General features: G+C 41.3%; 1 long non-coding RNA gene across 2 annotated transcripts; it reads left to right on the top strand.

Annotated features, from left to right (window-relative positions):
- Positions 1-10,653, top strand: LOC129352730 (uncharacterized). 2 transcript variants are annotated; one of them, XR_008604925.1, is made up of 3 exons: positions 1-233; positions 8,072-8,184; positions 9,528-10,653. It is a non-coding gene; the product is annotated as an uncharacterized LOC129352730 (long non-coding RNA). The 2 variants fall into 2 exon arrangements; XR_008604924.1 differs by lacking the exon at positions 1-233 and adding an exon at positions 5,441-5,474.
- The last annotated feature ends 7,458 nt before the right edge of the window (positions 10,654-18,111 follow it).

Below are 18,111 nucleotides of genomic sequence, written 5' to 3'. Positions count from 1 at the left end.
GCGGAAACAACCAATGTGCTCCTTCAAAGCTCGTCTAAACACAGACATCTGTAACCTAATGTAGCTTTTATTTAGTTAACTTCACCTTAGAAATGGTCATATTATGCTGTGCGGTTAGCTGCACAGACAGACAAACCAAACTAGTCATTTATAACGTTTCATGTGGAAAGATGGACAGCAGTAAAAATAATCCTCGGTGCAACCGCGGATTTGCAGCGAACTCTTTTTACAAGGTAAGAAGACTAACGGTCTTATACTTATAAGTATGTATGAGTAGAGAAAATATAAATATGGGATTATGGAGAAAGGCACGGGTTTAACCATTAGTAACCATGGAGACATTTCCGCACCGCTATGTAGCCTAGCGTGTATGCTACATGGCGTTAGCATCTCCGACGTAAAGGGAAACTATGTTTATGACATAGTGATATAAATAATGTGGTGTGAGTTCAGGCAAAGTCTGTAATTTGATCAACACGTCAGGATGTTTGCAGGTTCGGGTCGTGTCTAAGCTAGCTGCCTAAGCTAGCTGTCTAAACTAGCTGCCTAAGCTAGCTGTCTAAGCTAGCTGCCTAAGCTAGCTGCCTAAGCTAGCAGTCTAAACTAGCTGCCTAAACTAGCCCTAAGCTAGCTGTCTAAACTAGCTGCCTAAACTAGCTGCCTAAGCTAGCTGTTGTAAATCCCGCTCATATGATCGCAACCAGCTGAGTGACGTTCACAGACAAGTTAGTTCAACTGGAACAAATAGAACCAGGAATAAAATTAGAAATAACTTTAGAAACAAATATGTGGCTCTGTTCAGGACTCCCGTCCATCACTATGATCATGCAGCCTCAGATGGTTTAGTGACGTAGTTGCTAAATCAATGCTAACGGTTAGCAGCTAGTATCCGTTAGCTGCTGCTAATTTATCAAACTTAGAAAGAAATTCCAACAAAAACTGAATTTCCAGAGTTGATGACCGACGCCTTGACACGGATTAATCAAAATATTAATAAAAAGAATTATTTATACCTGCTAAGTAATTGTGCCAAACAAAATGTAGTTTCTTTATTATTTGTTCATTATATCTATAGATTACAACATTTTGACTCATATCTAAATTTAATCTGCAAAAATAACAACAATACAGCAGACGTCAACAGCTTCTGCTTTGTACGACATAAATATACTTTTCTTTATGAGTCAGTGTTCACAGTCTCTTTATAGAAAAACACAAATAACCTGTTAAACCACCAAATGAGAACCATTTGATCTCTTGGTTTCTGCTGATGCAGAATATATGGTGAGTATGTGAAATATCTTACTGAAAAGTGTTTGCAATTTTAGTTTTGTCTTATTTTGGTATATTAAGGTATTTGCACAAAAAGTGGACCAAAATATTATTTTGTGTTTTTGCAGATGAAGCTCAGAAAAATCTCCATTGTTAACAAGAAACAGGAAGTCGACCCGTTCTGAAACACAGTGGCAGCGAAATCTGGGCATAATGGGACGGAAATCTGAGAGTTTGGACATAAACTCAGCGAATTGGGACAGTTGTTATTCAGGGAAAATCCAGTGACTTAAACTGCAACAGATACTAATAATCACTGTTAATGATCAGTATTGATCAGTATGATAAATGAACCAGAACAATTAAAATCTTCCTTTCTAAACCTGATATAAATGAATAGAGGGAAGTGGAAAGCATAAAAATAATCCAAATTAGATTCTATAATATTGTGTTTTTATGTATCCATTATTCCCCAAACAGCAGCAGCTCATTTACACAAACTGTATCCACTGGTGTCCACTCTTAGTCTGATTTAATCTGAAGGATTAACGAGCCGCTGCCTAGCAGCCGTCCACTGGCTGTCCTCACAGGAACAATTAAATATATGCAGAAATATCAGGCATTATGTCCTAAAGCGACGGTTTGCCGCTGCAATCAGTGAAAAAAGTGGCCAATGTTTTTGTTATGGATGGAATAATTAGAAAACAGTTGCTGTAATTTAATAACTTTTAATAAGTCTGAGCAGAAATTGGCAAATGAAAGTTTTAAATATGCGTTCCCTGGTTTGCAGCTATAAAATTTAATGCAAACTGATGTTATATTAATGATGCTAAACATGTCAAAGTACAGATTAAACAATATTTTAACTGTAAACAATGCAAGTTCCTGGTTGCGGACTGAATATGTCACACTGCAGTGAATTAAATGTTTACGTCATCACCACTGGTAGGGTTGAACTCTGACCCCCGACAGAGAGAGAGAGAGTTGGTCGAGCCAGACTGACCAGCACATCTCACTGCACGGCATCCCACATCAGTGTGTGACCAACGATAGAAAAGAATAAAAACGGTTCAATGAAAATATTCATGAATCCATCTCATTAAAAGGTCAATAGAGATTGTACACACAAAACACACACACTGTTTATTAATGAGCAATAGGGACAGTGTGTCTGAGAAACGTGCGACCTTTGACCCGCCCACAACTCCTCTCTCTGACACACAGCGGTGATCCGTCAGCCTGAAGGTCGTAAAGCAGAATGAAAACGGTTCAGATAAAGTTCAGATAAACCAACGGGAGACAGAAACACAAAGTGGAGGAGATTTTAATGAGTTTATATGAAGAACACACAAATCATTCTCCACAATCTATCAAACCTTCACAAACTCAGAGTTAGCAAACAGAACCTGAAATCCAGTGGAAGAAGTTAGAATATGATCAAACCTTTGAATCTTTTCATCGTCAGATTTTTGGTCTTTTTCTGACCCAACATTCATTGGCGCCCTGATGAAGTTCATTCATCGTTTCTCTCAGTGACGTTTCTGGCATGTGTGACTAAGTTGTGCCCAACATTTTATTTTAGAAACATTTTAATGAGAAATGTTGGCCTGATAGAAAACCATCTATCTGCATCAACTGTCTGTGCTTCACTAAGCAAATACAAAATCTTACCAACTATTTTTGGTTTAGTTTTTAGTGCAAATATCTCAGTTCACTTCAAATGAGACAAAACTAACTTACAAATCACTTTTCAGCAAATAAACTTGTTTAAAGTCAATAACTCCTTAGGAGTGATGGTTCCACTGGCAGATTATTTCCTTTATATGGGAAAAAATGTCTGATAAGTTAAATAATCTACCAATAGAGCAGGTACTTCTCCCATCAATATTAAGAAATCATTTACTAAAATCAAACTCATATTTCCTTCTGAAAAGTTACTTATAAGTTAGTTTTGTTTTATTTTTAGTGTGCTGAGATATTTCCATTAGAAACTAGACTAAAATACTTGGTGAGATTTTGTTTTTGCAGTGCAGATTCTCTTCGCTCTAGAATCATCCCTTAGGGGCCACAACATCATCCAGAGGGCCGCAAAAGGCCCTCGGGCCACACTTTGGTCCCCTGATCGAACACTTATGTGGACTTGGAGACTCAAAGCTGCAACTGTTTGGTGCATCTCTCCACCAGTTCCTGTAGAAATTACTTTCAGTTGTTTTAGGAACTTTAGAGAAAATCTCAGACGACCAATCCGAGCTGCATGATCTGAAACGGGCAGAAATGTTTGATTTGTTTGCTCTGCTGAATGCAAAGGAACAAGAAGTTAAGTAAATCCTGATCTGAATCACTGGGTTCTGACTTCCTGTCTGCAGCGCAGGGAGTTCAGGACGTATCGGACCTTTTGATAGAAAACAGAACAACCTGAAACAATATCCAGGTTATCAGGCTTGTTTTATATATTTGTATCATCTGGATCCCTCTGAGGCTCATAGCGGTCGGGTCGGGTCGGCTTATCGAAAGTCATTTTGAATGCTTGAAGGTGAAAATCACTTTTTATGTTTTGTACTTTAGTACGTTTCAAAACTAGTAATTTTTTACATTTGAGTAAAACAATCCAACTTTTACGTTAGAGTATTTTTTATACAGGTACTTCTACTGAAGGAGGGAATGTGAGTACTTTCACACCTCTGGCTGGTTCTGGGCCAGATGTCACCATGGCAGGTCAGAATCAAGATATCTAAAGCAACAAATCCCAGATTATTCCCAGATTATGAGCGTAATGATGCGCCTGCCTGCGTTAGGCAGAGATCCAGCTGATGATGGCAGCCGCCCGCCGCGGCCCGGCCAGCCGCCCGCCGCCGCCCGGCCAGCCCGCCGCGGCCCGCCCGGCCAGCCGCCCGCCGCGGCCCGGCCAGCCGGCCGCCGCGGCCCGGCCAGCCGGCCGGCCGGCTGCTGACTGTACAGCTTCCTGTCTGACTCACGGCTCTGTCGCCGCTCCGTTTTATGGGCGTCGAGTGTTTAATGGAAAATGATTCATCTTTAGCATAAAATCTGATGTGGCTGCAAAACATTCCTCCAGGGAGCATCGGTTTCATTCATCCATCTGGTTACAGCGCTGATTGAGTGCCTCAAACTTTATGCCCAACTGTTTCAAACAAGCCAGTGAAATAACTTAAAAATGCAAAATGGACAAATTACCTTCACAAATCTTGTGAAAATCCCCCAGAACTAAAAAAAAATCCCCTAAAAAAGACTAAAACTGTAGATTCAAGGTATGAAGAACTTTTTGTTCCTCCTCTGGTTATAACAGCTCAGCTCAGCTGGAAGAAAGTAATATCATTTAAAAAAAAATGTAATTTATGTCTCTTCCTCAATATCTCTGCACAGCTAATGTTGCCTATAAATGTCTGGGTCGTTTTTTTTTCAGATTTATTTAGATTTATTTGACTTTTTCCCATTAAGAGTTCTTTAAACACAGATTATGTTTCGTATTTGAGGTTTATTTGTTGTTACATTTATGTGACAAAGTTTATTGTAAAGTCTTATCTAAAGATTTTTAAAAAGGTTTTCAAGGTTTAAAAAAAATACGTATCGAACAAATATATGTATAACTGGTTTTAATATTTTAAAATGTTTAACTATTGATATCTTCATATAACTTTTATAGTTTTTAGTTAAAATTAGAAATTGCTTTTCTGTTTTTCTGGTGTTTTCACTTTTATTTCTCTCTAAACTTTTATTCATATTTCGATCCATTATTTCATCTAAATTTATTTTAATTAAATTACAGTAAATTTTCTTCTTGAATTTCATCAGGATTTGTAGGAAAGCAGAAATAAATATGAATTTAAAGAGACGAGCTGATGATTTATTTCCGATCAGAATCGCCTGGAAAAACTGCTTCGTCATAACTTATTTATCTGAATAAACCTAATTCGGTGACGTATAAACACAGAAATAAGTGTTTTTCTTCCTCTTCAGCAGGACTTCCTCCCTCAGATGAGAACTTTTGCTCTGGTTTAAACACTTCTCCGTTTTGCTGAGTGCTGTGTTTACATCGACCTTCTCGTGTTTTAGTGTCTGTTGATCCGATTTCCTCGTCCATCAGGACGTTCAGCCTGTAAACGTCGCGTCTGACCTCGCCGTGTCGCTGCCACCTTCTCCATTTGGGCTTTGGACGGACTGCTTTGTCTAGCAGCAGAACGAAGGTCAGAGCTGCTGCAATAAAACACTCCTGAACACTTAATGTGACCGTGAACGAAAAGAGACCTTGGAGAAAGAAAACTCTGTTTTTGCTTTTTAAAACAAACCCAAAGCAGATTCTTCTGGCACCACGTCTTCAGTTTAGCACACTGAGTCTGTACCGGACACTTTATTTTAAATTAACCCTCCTGAAAAAAATCAGATTAAATGAGAAGAGAAAATGTTTTCTCAGAGCAAAGACAGAAAGTATTTTTGAAGTCGCAGATTTTCCTGTTGAAACATTTCATCTCCCGGCAATCAGCCATGAACGAGGAAAACGGTTTAAGTTTCTCCTGCTGGATCTGGATCTTTTTCTGGATCTTTAAACATTTAATCTGGTTAAATCTCTCCAGGTAACTTTACAACATTCACCTGTGAGCTGAGAAAAGCTCCAGATTTAACTTTATTGAGTTTCTAATGCAGATCACAGCTGGCAGATCTGTTACTCTAAAGATCCAAGAAGATCCTGGATTTAAAATCCGTCTCTTCCTCTGTGTGCATGAACTATTCAACTCGTCCACAAACAAAACTGTTGGCTCATTAGTCTCTGTTGTTGGCCTTGGATAAGACGTGACGCACATTTCTGCAGTAAACATCTCAATCTGCAGACACGCGTCACAGAAATGTAAGAGGATCCAGAAATCAAAGTCTGTTAGAAATGAACTGCAAACAAATATTTACTAATTACAACATTAGAAGAAATTAACTATAACCTGCATTTATCTCAGCTGGTTTTATCAGAGTAGAGAAAACGTTAAAACAAGAAAAGTGGATTTTTGTGGCTGTGAAAGTTGTATTAATGCCAAAAGTCTTTATAATAAATCTGGTTGCTCTGAATATAAATCTGGATTGTAAATAATGAAAACCGTTGGTCCGAATTCCCTCTTCAGTCTGCGGTCGCACTGATCTCCATCGTTCATCCTGAACATGAGCCTGAAGGTTTAACGCTTCCTGCAGCTTTTCCTGGGATGACGAAACATCCCAGATTGTTTTCCGGGATGAAGCCATAGGGCAGAAAAAAGTCACAGAGTAATTATCGTCCTCGTTAGGAAGAGTCAACCTGACTAGATGCTGTTAGTCCGGGAATAGCAGCCGAATCCTCTGAGGACTGAAGTCCTCTGGGAAATCATGCTGCTCTGGGAATAGAAAGTGGAGCGTGTCCGCTCAAAAACTGCACGTCTTCCTGGAAAACAACCATCTAATTATTCCAAATGAAGAATCTTCAAGAGCAGCAGACCAAACCAATCAGCAGCGATAGATTCTGCAGGATCCTGACGTGGTGGCAGGTTTCCTCACAGACTCGTTTTTAGGAGGAAATGAATTGGCAGCGTGATGACAATGATTCACAAACCCGTAAAAAACCTGCAGAACAGACAGATGGACCCACATGGCTGGGAGGAGAAGAGGCAGCATGTCGGCTGCTGGATCAAACTACCTTCCCTTAGAAAGTATCGAGAAATTAGAAGTACTCAGTAATTCCTTCAGTCCTGATTTAAAGGACTGAAGTTCCTGAACATCACAGGATTTCATGGATTCCAGATCATTGCTTCTCGATTCGGCCATGTTTGTTTACTCTGTCGGCCATGTTTGTTTACTCTGAACTCTTATTTCATCTCGAGATGTTTTGTAAGAGTGTGTGTGTGTGTGTGTGTGTGTGTGTGTGGTGTGTGTGTGTTGTGTGTGTGTGTGTGTGTGTGTGTGTGTGTGTTGCTCCATTTTTTAAAACTTGTGATATGAACCAGGCTTTAGTGCTTTGATTGGCTCATATTTGATGAGTAACTCAGTTGGACCCAGACCAGTTAGCCACTAAAATGCTTTTATATGGATCCTTCTGTATACCTGGAGCCGCTGCAGGGACAGGAGTTTGGCCTGTTTTGGTCAGATTTCCTGGTTTTTATCAGAACTTTAAGATGGCAGCCAGTAGATTTCTGTATCTACAGTAAGACGTTTGGGTTTCCGGTTTCCTCGGTCGCTGAGTCTGGCTGGCTGCTGATCTAACGCCACAAAAATGCTTAAAACCAAAAATATGTACTTCTGCTTTTTCTGCGTTACTCGAAAATGAATTCAGTGTTACTCAGTTATTATTTATGGTACAGACACGCTGACTGAGTGAGGAGGAGTATAAATTCATGTGTAACCATGAATCAGTTTTAGAAGAAAAGTTTATTTTTTACATTTTTGTCCATAGTAAAGTTTGTGACTCTGAATTTGACGTGCGTCTTGCTTTTGTCTAACTAGATTTAAAATTTCGAACAGTCGAGCCGGATCTCAAAAGGAAAACAAAAATCATGCAGTGACTGAAACATTTTATGTGAACTATTCAGGCAACAGAACAGAGAGTTCCTTCACTGTTTGTGACAATATTATTTTATCTAAAATATGTGTGTGTGCCCTATTATAACCATGTTTCCTTTATAAATAGATAATATCTATGACATGATGAGACGATTAGATTTGGACCTAATTGAGTGTTAATGTGCTTCTGTTTGTTTAGCTGTGCTTCTGTAAACCAGATTATGACCAATAATAATTTCTAAATTTCCCTCCACTTCTTCTTTTTCAGGTTGATTTTACTGAACCGGAGACGAAACGATTCACCCTGAGGCTAAAACTTTATTTATTTATGACCCGTTTGGCCTGACAGGAAATGAGCAAATGGAGGAGGTGTTAAATAATGTGAGTAAACTTGAGCCTGATGCTCATTGTGCAACAGGAAGACAGCGGCGTTATCTCTGCTGCGTGTTCACACTTTATCTCAGCAGGCAGCAGATAGTCAGTCATTTTATTCAGAACAGATCGACGCGTCTTTAAATTAATGTTCAACCAAAACTTCCTCAATTAATTTCTCTAAGAAAAACGTCGGTGCATGAAGTGCTGAAAATTAGAAATAATTGAAAACTAAAATGAAACGTCCCTTTAAAGTCACAAAATTATGACGAGAATGAACTCGTATCTAAAATATAACAATAAAATCTTAATATAAGGAAGATATGAGAAAGTTGTACGAAAATAAAGTCAAAATAATACATGTATAAAATTTTAATATAATCAGAATGAATAATATGTGGTATGATTAGAATAAAGTGGTAATAATAAGAATAAAATCACCCAAACACACACACACACACACACCTGGACACACACCCTAACACACACCCCAATACACACACACACCCCAACACACACACACAAACACACACACAAACACACCCCAACACACACACACACACCCTAACACACACAAACACACACACCAACACACACCCTAACACACACACACACACCCTAACACACACACCCCAACACACACACACACACACCCTAACACACACACACACACACCCTAACACACACTCACACACACCCTAACACACACACACACCCTAACACACACACCCAAACACACACACACCTAACACACACACCCTAACACACACACACACCCCACACACACACACACACACACCCTAACACACACACACACCCTAACACACACACACCCCTACACACACCCTAACACACACACACCCCTACAACACCCTACACACACACACACACACCCTAAACACACACACACCCTAACACACACACACACCCTAACACACACACCCTAACACACACACACCCTAACACTCACACACACCCCCACACACACACACACACCCTAACACACACTCACACACACCCTAACACACACACACCCTACACACACCCTAACACACACACACCCTACACACACCCTAACACACACACACACACCCTAACACACACACACCCTAACACACACACACACCCTAACACACACACCCTAACACACACACACACCTAACACTCACACACACCCTTACACACACTCGCAGTTGGAGAGCAGGCAGACTAATAGATGTGACATGGTGGGTTGAGCACAAACAGCCTTGCAGAGACACATTTGTCTGCTCGGCGTCACAGTGACGGAGAGTCGGAGCCGATTCTCCGCTTGCTGCTGTTCAGATCATGACTGAAGGTGTTTCTGTGTGCAGGTAACGTCGTCCTGCACACTGCAGATCCAAACGGAGGAATCAAACATGACAAACGGACGGGCAGGAAGGTTAAACAAAGAAAAAAATATACTGGCGTCTCAGACTGACTTACTGGATTCATTGGGAATAAAAGGAAAACTTTTAGTTTGACTGTGGAAATGTCCTGGTGACGTTACTGGATCTTTACCAGACAAACCTCTGAGGAGGATTTCAGGTTTATTACTGGAAATGTCCAGAAAGCAGCTGGTGATCAGAATCTGACGGATTTCACCTTCACCAGCACAAACGTTTCAAAATCCAATCTTTTCTGGTCAGTGAACACACCATAAGCCAGGGCAACAACAACACTCTTCAGTGTGAAAGTTAGTACAGAGAGGAGAAGACTTTTAGAAGATAACAGGAAGGCAGACAGACTGCTGCCTCTCACCCAAAAAGCCCTTTCCTGTTTGCTTTAAGAAGACCTGGCATGGATTCTTCCCCCGGTGGCTCGGATCCGTTTGTTTTCCCTTTTGAAAGTGAAAGATGTGGCGAATAAAAAAGGAGTTTGAGTCCAGATTAACGCGCTGGCTGTGTTGGCTGCGCGCCGCGGCTCTGCTAATTGCCTCTAATCCTGATATAAATAACCAATGACTGCTGCTTAGTTACATTCTCAAGAATAATTTCTTTATTCTCATAATAAAACATCAAAAATAAATGTTTTTTACAGTTTCAAAATAACTCTTTGGTGTGGAAGTTGTTACTGAGTGAAATGGACTCACAGTTACCTGTAAAGGGTTTTGATTTGGCTGTAATCTTCAGTTTGTGCCATAAGAAATATAAATCTATGTACAATAAAGATACTAATAACTTTCTGACAACGTATAAACACACCAGAGGAAATATTCTAAATATTTGAAACTCATTAGCTTTTTTAAACTTTGGTTATGGGAACAAATTGAACGTAGCACGTTAACGAGCGTCTGAACTGAAAACATGCTGACCTCCACCAGAGGTCACGACTCAGCCGTTCCTCGCTGCAATAATCCAACAACATATCTGTGAGTGAACCTCCGACCCAGAGCCTCTCCAGTCTGGCAGCATCAATAAAAACCAGGCAGCGTAAATCCTCTCAATTAGCAGAGCCGCGGCGCGGAGCCAACACAGCCAGCGCGTCAATCTGGACTCAAACTCCTTTTTTATTCGCCACATCTTTCAGTTTCAAAAGGGAAAACAAACGAATCCGAGCCACCGGGGAACGAATCCATGCCGGGTCTTCTTAAAGCAAACAGGAAAGGGTTTTTTTAATTTGCTGTTTCTGTGGAGCGAAACGGATCAACTCAAAATAAAAACCAGGTAGACGTCCTCAGAGACGCTGATGGGATCGAATCCTCCGTTAGACCAAACATAGTTTTATTCTACAATGAACAGAAACTAATTTAAAATCCAATGTTTAAAATAAATGTTATTTTTCCAAATTTTAAGCACTTTACCTGATTTTTGTAAAAAGTTAAACCTGGACTTTTCTGCTCAGATTAAAGATTATTAAAGACTACATTTATTGTTGCTTGTTTTCTTGTCTTGTTTATCTTCTATTATGTAATAACTGTTTTGTTTTCATTTCTTTCTAACGATCTTTGAGATGTTCATGGAAAATTGTTGCTATATGAACAAACTGAAATGGATGAAACTATTTATTCAGTTGCATTTCATTTTAAATATTTTTATTTATGTCATTTTTTGTTTCATGAGCCTCGGATGATTTCCCTGCCTCCAGCATCATGTATGTTATTATATTAGACATTTTTAGTGGATTTGTCCATTTTCTCCTGTTTGTCCAGATACTGCTCCGGCTGAGGATGTCCAGTTGTTCCTGGATTTACCGTCTCTCTGTCCCAGTTTGCTGGTTTTACCATCAGATAATCATTTCTTTTAGTTTTGATTCTTCTTTCCTCTGGAGAGCCTGAAGCAGCCATTTCATGTATATTTTAGGAATATAGCATGAATAAAGTGGAAATCATAACCCTGAAAACCCAGCGGAGCGTCAGCTGCTGAGGATATTTTAGTGGTTTCAGAGACTCAAATCTGTTGCGACAGCTGGCTGCGTCTTCCTGTCCAACAGGAAGTCCTGCCAATAATCTCCTTCGAACACGCCGTCGCTTTCGGACCCGCGACACCAGACTTCAGGTTTCTGATTCTTTCATCACATCAGGATTTAACTCAGAGGGAACATCAGCTAAAACTCGGCGCTGTGGCTTTCTGACATGATTCTAAGCTTTCACCTGCATCACATCCACATTTTCCCTCAGGTCTTTCATTTTCTCTGAATTTTGCACCAATTTCTTGGTTCAGGGTTGATCAGTTTTGGCTTCTGCTTCTCCACCTGAACCACGTAGATCAGACACACTGCAGGTGTAATAATAATAACAGCAAAAAACCATTGATTATGGATTTGGTTTGGATCAGTTTTCTGATCTGGACCCACCTCCAGACTGTGTTGCAGTCTGGAGGTGGCTGCAGCACAACCTGCTGCAGCACAACCTGCTGCAGTATCTCAATATTTGGATCATTCGGGTTTTCAGGAAGAATCCTGCTCTGCTTTAAATGTGACGTAACTTCATGGACCTGATCCGGATTCTGCACTGTTGGATGTAAGTTTTCTTTACGGTTTCCACCAAATCTTTAGACCGACAGAAAGATTTCTGCCGTTATTACCTGCATTTGCGTCGACGCAGCAAACTCAGATTAAATCTTCTTGATGGCAGATTTTGATAGTAACTCCTGGTTTTTGATAGTTTTTTTTTGTGTTAGGATGAGGAGTTATTGTGTTAAAAAGCTCATTCATTATAATTGTCTCTTATTTAAAGGAAACATTGTAATTTAAAACACAGTTTTCTGCCTTTTCATAATAAAAATGCAGCTTCTGGTCCAGTTTGGACTCCAGATCCAATATCGCACACACAAACCACTGAAAACATCAACGCTGCTGACTAGCAGCTCATTATTAAAGCCTTTTCATGCATTGTGTTATTTAGCGTTTTCTCTGAGTCTTTGTGAAAGGCAGACTGTGGGTTTTCCTCGTGGAGGACTGGCTTCGTGTTCCCAGCTGTGTTTGCATATTATCAATCATGCACAGGTCGAGATGCTTTGTGCATTATTTGAATACCTTCCCTTTTTGTTCCGATCCCAGCAAATGCAGGAATCCAGAGTCACCTGAACCTGCTGAAGTGTTTGGTGTCGAACATGAGGAACCTTCGCTTGGCTGATCAGCAGAAACAGAAGTAACTGCAGCCGTCAGACCATAAAGGTGCTTTAATGATGGTTAGAGCTACAGGAACAACATTTGGATAAGCAGGCAGATCACTGAGAAAACATCTACTGATGCCGATCTGATAAAATAATTTAGTTTGACTGCTGGACCTGCACAACTTCTGTTTTAGAGATGGATGTTTGAACAGATCAAAAGTCTCTGCCTGTTAATTACATTCAGATGTTTCCCTGACAGTAACAGACACCTTTCGCTTTTCGCTTCACATGACACTAATAATCAAATTCAGTTTTCAGAAACTGAGTTGCTACAGGATGTGTGGATCAGTCAGGTTTGGTTCTTTTCAGATGAAGAATTCAAAGCTCAGATGCAAAATCACCGGTTTTCAGTCTTGAGGATGGAAGCATTAGAACCTGCATTAGAACCTGCATTAGAACCTGCATTGGAGCTGCACATCAATCCTATGCATCATCTGAACGTTCAGTTTGATCAGGTTAACGTTCTGCAGATTATCTGACGCCAGCGTTAATCTGAACCCATTAAATGATGTCAGATTTCCTCTCCTTTAATTACTTTTATTCTCAGTTTCTGCTGTTTTGAATCCCTGATTACTTTCAGTATTTTTCCCTTCTTGCCTCTGGAGCTCCAGCAGCGTTGGAGAAGATTCCTATTGTCTCGGCGCTGAACGCGCTCACGGCTCTGATCCAGCAGCAAAACCTCGTAGGAAAACTCGCCAATACAAGATAAAGTGGATTAAAGCAGATATCGGTAATGGATACTGAGGAATCTCGTTGCTGTGGATGTAATCTGCCGGGTCGGGTCGGGACCGCGCTCCGTTGCCGGATTGTTCCGTCTGTCTGGCTGTCATCTCGGCTTCAGGAGGATTTTATCTCTGGTGACAATCAATAGCTCTGCAGCGTTAAGCCCAGGCGAGCTGCTGCTCTCCCTCCGTGTCCGCCACCCTCCTCTCCATCTGTCTGCTCGGCTCCCTGGGGGCCCCGGGGCCCGAGCCGGAGCCAGACACGGTCCAACATCAATCAATATCTCTGCGGCTCTGCCGAGCCGAGCTGAGCGCTGGGTTTTTTTCTGAGAACGTTCCTGGAATGTTCTGAAGGAAACTGTTTATAATAGACTGCTGGTTGTTTTCCATGTTTTAGCTCATTAACTACAAATTAAAGACACGTTTGAAGATAAAATCAGTCCTTACTCTGTTCTCAGCCTGGAATCGTCTTCTGATGAAATCAGTGGGGAAAATAAAACCTGATCTGTTCTTAGAAACATGAAGTCCTCCAGTCACTAGAGCTAATAGACCATCTGTCTTTCTCCGAAGTGGTTCTGATGGTACCACTGCGGTCCAAATGTAAAGTGCAATTATCTCCGAAATGAACAGTCTGAGCAGAATTTAAGGAATCTATCTTTATGTGCAATATAAATTTGATTAATTCTGCAGTATCTTAACTAAAACCGTCTCAGTGCCGACAAGAGATTTGACTTTGTAACGTAGCACCTTGAAATTGGGCATCTGTCTCTTTAAGAAGCTCCTGCTGTTCCCGAAGCTCCGCCTCCATAAAGTCGTCCCAACATGGCTCCTCTATTAACCCTTTAATGTTTAACCAGCTTTGCTCTGAGCAGCAGCTCCAGCAGCTGTTTGCTAATCGCTGCTGGCTAGTCTGAAGGAGCTGAGTGGGGCGGAGCTGCGCGGGGCGGAGCTGCGCGGGGCGGAGCTGCGCCTCGTAGGCGGGGCTAGTCCACCCCGCTGTTTTACACAGCTGAATGGTTGCCATGGAGATTAAAGATGTTCTGAAACATGAATGAAGAATCAAAGCAACAGATGTGAGGAAATAAGATCATAACATGATGTAAAACTCCAAAAAGTTAAATTTACATAGTATCCATCCCAAGAATAAAACTAAAATGTTTTTATTAATATTTGACGTGAGTGTTTGACTGTAAGGTGAATAAATGTGTGGTGATAATGACTAATGTTCATGTTTCAGAGTTTTTGGGAGTTTTTTCCTAAATCTGAGCCACAGATTAAATCCACTCTGGAGATTTTTCTCTCATATTTGCGGATCGTGAGCCGCCTGCACCTGGAATCGTCTCTGAAATGCTTGTGAGAATCAGGCATGAAGATTAAAGAACCCAGACTCCCTGACAGGCTGAAGCCGCTCTGAGCTGCTGCCCACGCGCTGCACACATGTAACACTCTGCAGCAAATTGCAGCAAGGATGCACAAGCAGAGCTGCTCAGAAAACCGTCTGCTCAAATATCTGGTTAAAGCTTTCCCACCATGTTTAAAGGATTTCATGCTTAATACTGATTCAGCTCCGGGATCCATTCATGTCCACAGAAATATTGACCAAATGACCAAAAAATGCTGAATTATATTTTGATTTAGGACTGAAATGCCTGCAGTCGCGTCAAACTGCTGGTTTTCTGCTCCCTGTCGTTTCCATGTTGATGGATTGAAAGTAAAAGTTTATTTGGTTTTTATTCTTATCAGCTTTGAGGATGTTTCCTTATTGAGAAAATTGACACCGACCGTCACCAGGCAATCAGTGTGACGTTTGAGCTGGATAATGTTAGACTGAAAAACATCATGACTAATTTTAATGCTATACAAAAGATACAAGTCCTCAGTCTGATCAGTTAAAGGTGAACGATTACGCTTCATTGATCAGGAGAGGATACATTTATGGATCGAAAACATGTTCATCAGATGTTCTCCTTTGTCGTAGCTCCTTTCAGACTGAGCCGTTTTAAATCTTTAAATCCAAGCCAGCTGTTGCTGGCCACACCCCCACCTCAACGCTTTCACATGAAAATGGCTGCAAACTGATTACACAACCGTACATGTTTGAAAAGTAGAAGTGGAACCTCCTGCACAACCATCAAGAACGCATCAAATGGTTTCTGGATGGTAAGTCAACAGCAAAGCGCTTCTCTTTTCCAGCAGCCATTGTACAGCACATACAGCGGTACAACCAGCGGTTCTAGGTACCAGGGTTCTGCTGGGGTTACCAGGTAACAGCTGCTGATTGAGATGACAGATTTTGGAGGTTTTGAAGCGTTTGGTCTGAAACTCAAATTGAAGAACAGAAATATGCTAAATGTGAATTTTGAATAACACGTCTGCTTTGAGATGATGACAATTTGCTCTCAGATGGTTCCTGTTCTACATTAAGTTTGACCAAACTACCAACTGCAGGTAAGATAGTCACAGCTGCTCCACTGAACCCCAGTTATGATAGAGTGAACATCTTCAGTCATGTGACTTCAGCAGACAGACTGATTGCTTTTTCCATCCAATCTTAGACTGATGAGAGGAAAATGGCGACGGCCTTTAAAAACGGATCAACATGAATCCTGAAGCACTTTAAAAACAAAAGAAGCCTCAGCATCTTACAGCACAGATTCCCCCAAACTGCAGACTCAGATGTTCTGCCTGCACTGACCGACCGCCGGCTCTGAACCGGCCCATCAGCGGCGCGTCCTCGGCTCACAGTCAGCCTGGCGGATCGGACGTGGCAGGCGTCCATTGTCCCCAACAGAGACGCAGGCAGAGCGAGAGAGAGAGAGCGGCAGACCAGGAGTCAGCAGCGCCAGGCCAAACCGGGACGAAGTCTGAACTCCAGACGACCCCAAAACGCCCCGGGGTCAGAGCCGAGACAAGCATCAGCCGACACCACAGAGCGTGACTGGGCAGAACACTGGGTTCATCACTGGTCAGACTGGGATCATCACTGGTCAGACTGGGTTCACTGGGTCAACTGGGTTCATTACTGGGTTCATCACTGGGTTCATCACTGGGTCATCACTGGTCAGACTGGGATCATCACTGGTCAGACTGGGTTCATCACTGGTCAGACTGGGCCGGTTTATGTATTTCCATCTGGCCTCATCTCAATATTAAAGTTGATTTTTATCTTTAATGTCTGGAGTTTGCAGATATTTTAAAACTGCATTTTTAGTTATAAAACTACATCAAAGGTCAGGTTTATAATTATGTTGTAAATGTGCTAATATTAAATGAAATATTAATTTAAACTACAGCTTACATATTTAATAAAACTTAAAACAAATTAGTTTTCTAAAATGTTTTTGCACTGATTTTAAAAACTGGAAACGTTCATTAAGACCTAAAAGGTTTTAAATGTTAGTCATGAAGGTTAATGTTAAAAATGACTGAATAATAAATTCTTAACAAATAAACGCATTACAAAAATAGTCCTTATTGATTGGAGCTGACCTCAGGTCTTGTGAAGGTCAAAGGTCAGGAAAAGGGCAGCTAATAGCAGATCCCACACATGCTGGACACAATGAAACGTTGAAGCCTGAGTTTGCTTCAGTGTGGTGATGTGTTCAGAGCTGAGTTATTAAATTATTAATTAATAATTAATTCTCACATTTTTGTGAGAACATTTAATTTATGAGTCAGAGTTTCTCTAAATTAAAAAAGTCCATCTGATGGTGAGACAAATTTATATCATTCAGGGGCCACAAAAGGCCCCCGAGCCTCATGTTGGACAACCCTGATGTACATGTGGCGTCTATTTCCTTTAAAGCTGATTATTCAAGTTGGATCTGGGCTCTTGTGAAATTGCTTGTTTGTTGCTCAGTGTGATTGTTTCATCTGATGCTCCTCAGCAGAACCGGTTCAGAACCGGTTCGTCTGAACCGGATCCTCAGCGCCGGATCCTTAGCGCCTCCCGCCGCTGATCCTGACAGCCTCCTGATCCCTCCTGATCCCGGCCCAGACTCGGGAAGGGAAGCCATCCAGCTCAGAGATTTGCTGGTAATTTTTCTTTCTTGCTGCGTCTCTGCGCCGCTGATGGGAGCTGACAGAACTGGGACTGCAGCGCCGAGGCGAGCGGGCCCAGCACCTACGACTCTAAACTCTATTGTTCCATCTCATTATTTTCAGACTCCGTCTCTGCGCCGTTTGAGATTGGCTCAAAGAGCGACGAGCGGCCTGGCAGCTCCTCCAGACTCCCGGTGAACAGAAGAGAGAAGAAGAAGAAGAGACGGCCGTTCGTCATCAGGCTGAGAGAAGCTCCTATCGCTGCTGGGTGAACTGTTCAATGTTCATCAGAGAAACGAGACTCATTTAGCTGCACTGCTTTAGTTTTACAGGTCAGAACCTCATGGAGAAAAATCTGTGAATTAATCATAACTAGAACTAGTTTATGCAGATGATCTCTTTGTGATGCAACGTTGCTGTCAGATGTGGTGAATCTGAACTGAAGAGGCTCACTGAGGTATTTCAACACCAAAGAAAGAAAATAACTCATTTAATAGGAAGAAGTCATTTTAAAGTTTGTGAAAATGAAATCACAATTA

Source organism: Poeciliopsis prolifica, unplaced genomic scaffold (assembly GCF_027474105.1).
Source record: "Poeciliopsis prolifica strain line A6 unplaced genomic scaffold, Auburn_PproV2 SCAFFOLD079, whole genome shotgun sequence".
Lineage (NCBI taxonomy): Eukaryota > Metazoa > Chordata > Actinopteri > Cyprinodontiformes > Poeciliidae > Poeciliopsis > Poeciliopsis prolifica.
The sequence above is the reverse complement of the archived record's forward strand: the minus strand, read 5'-3'. Positions and strand labels throughout refer to the sequence as shown.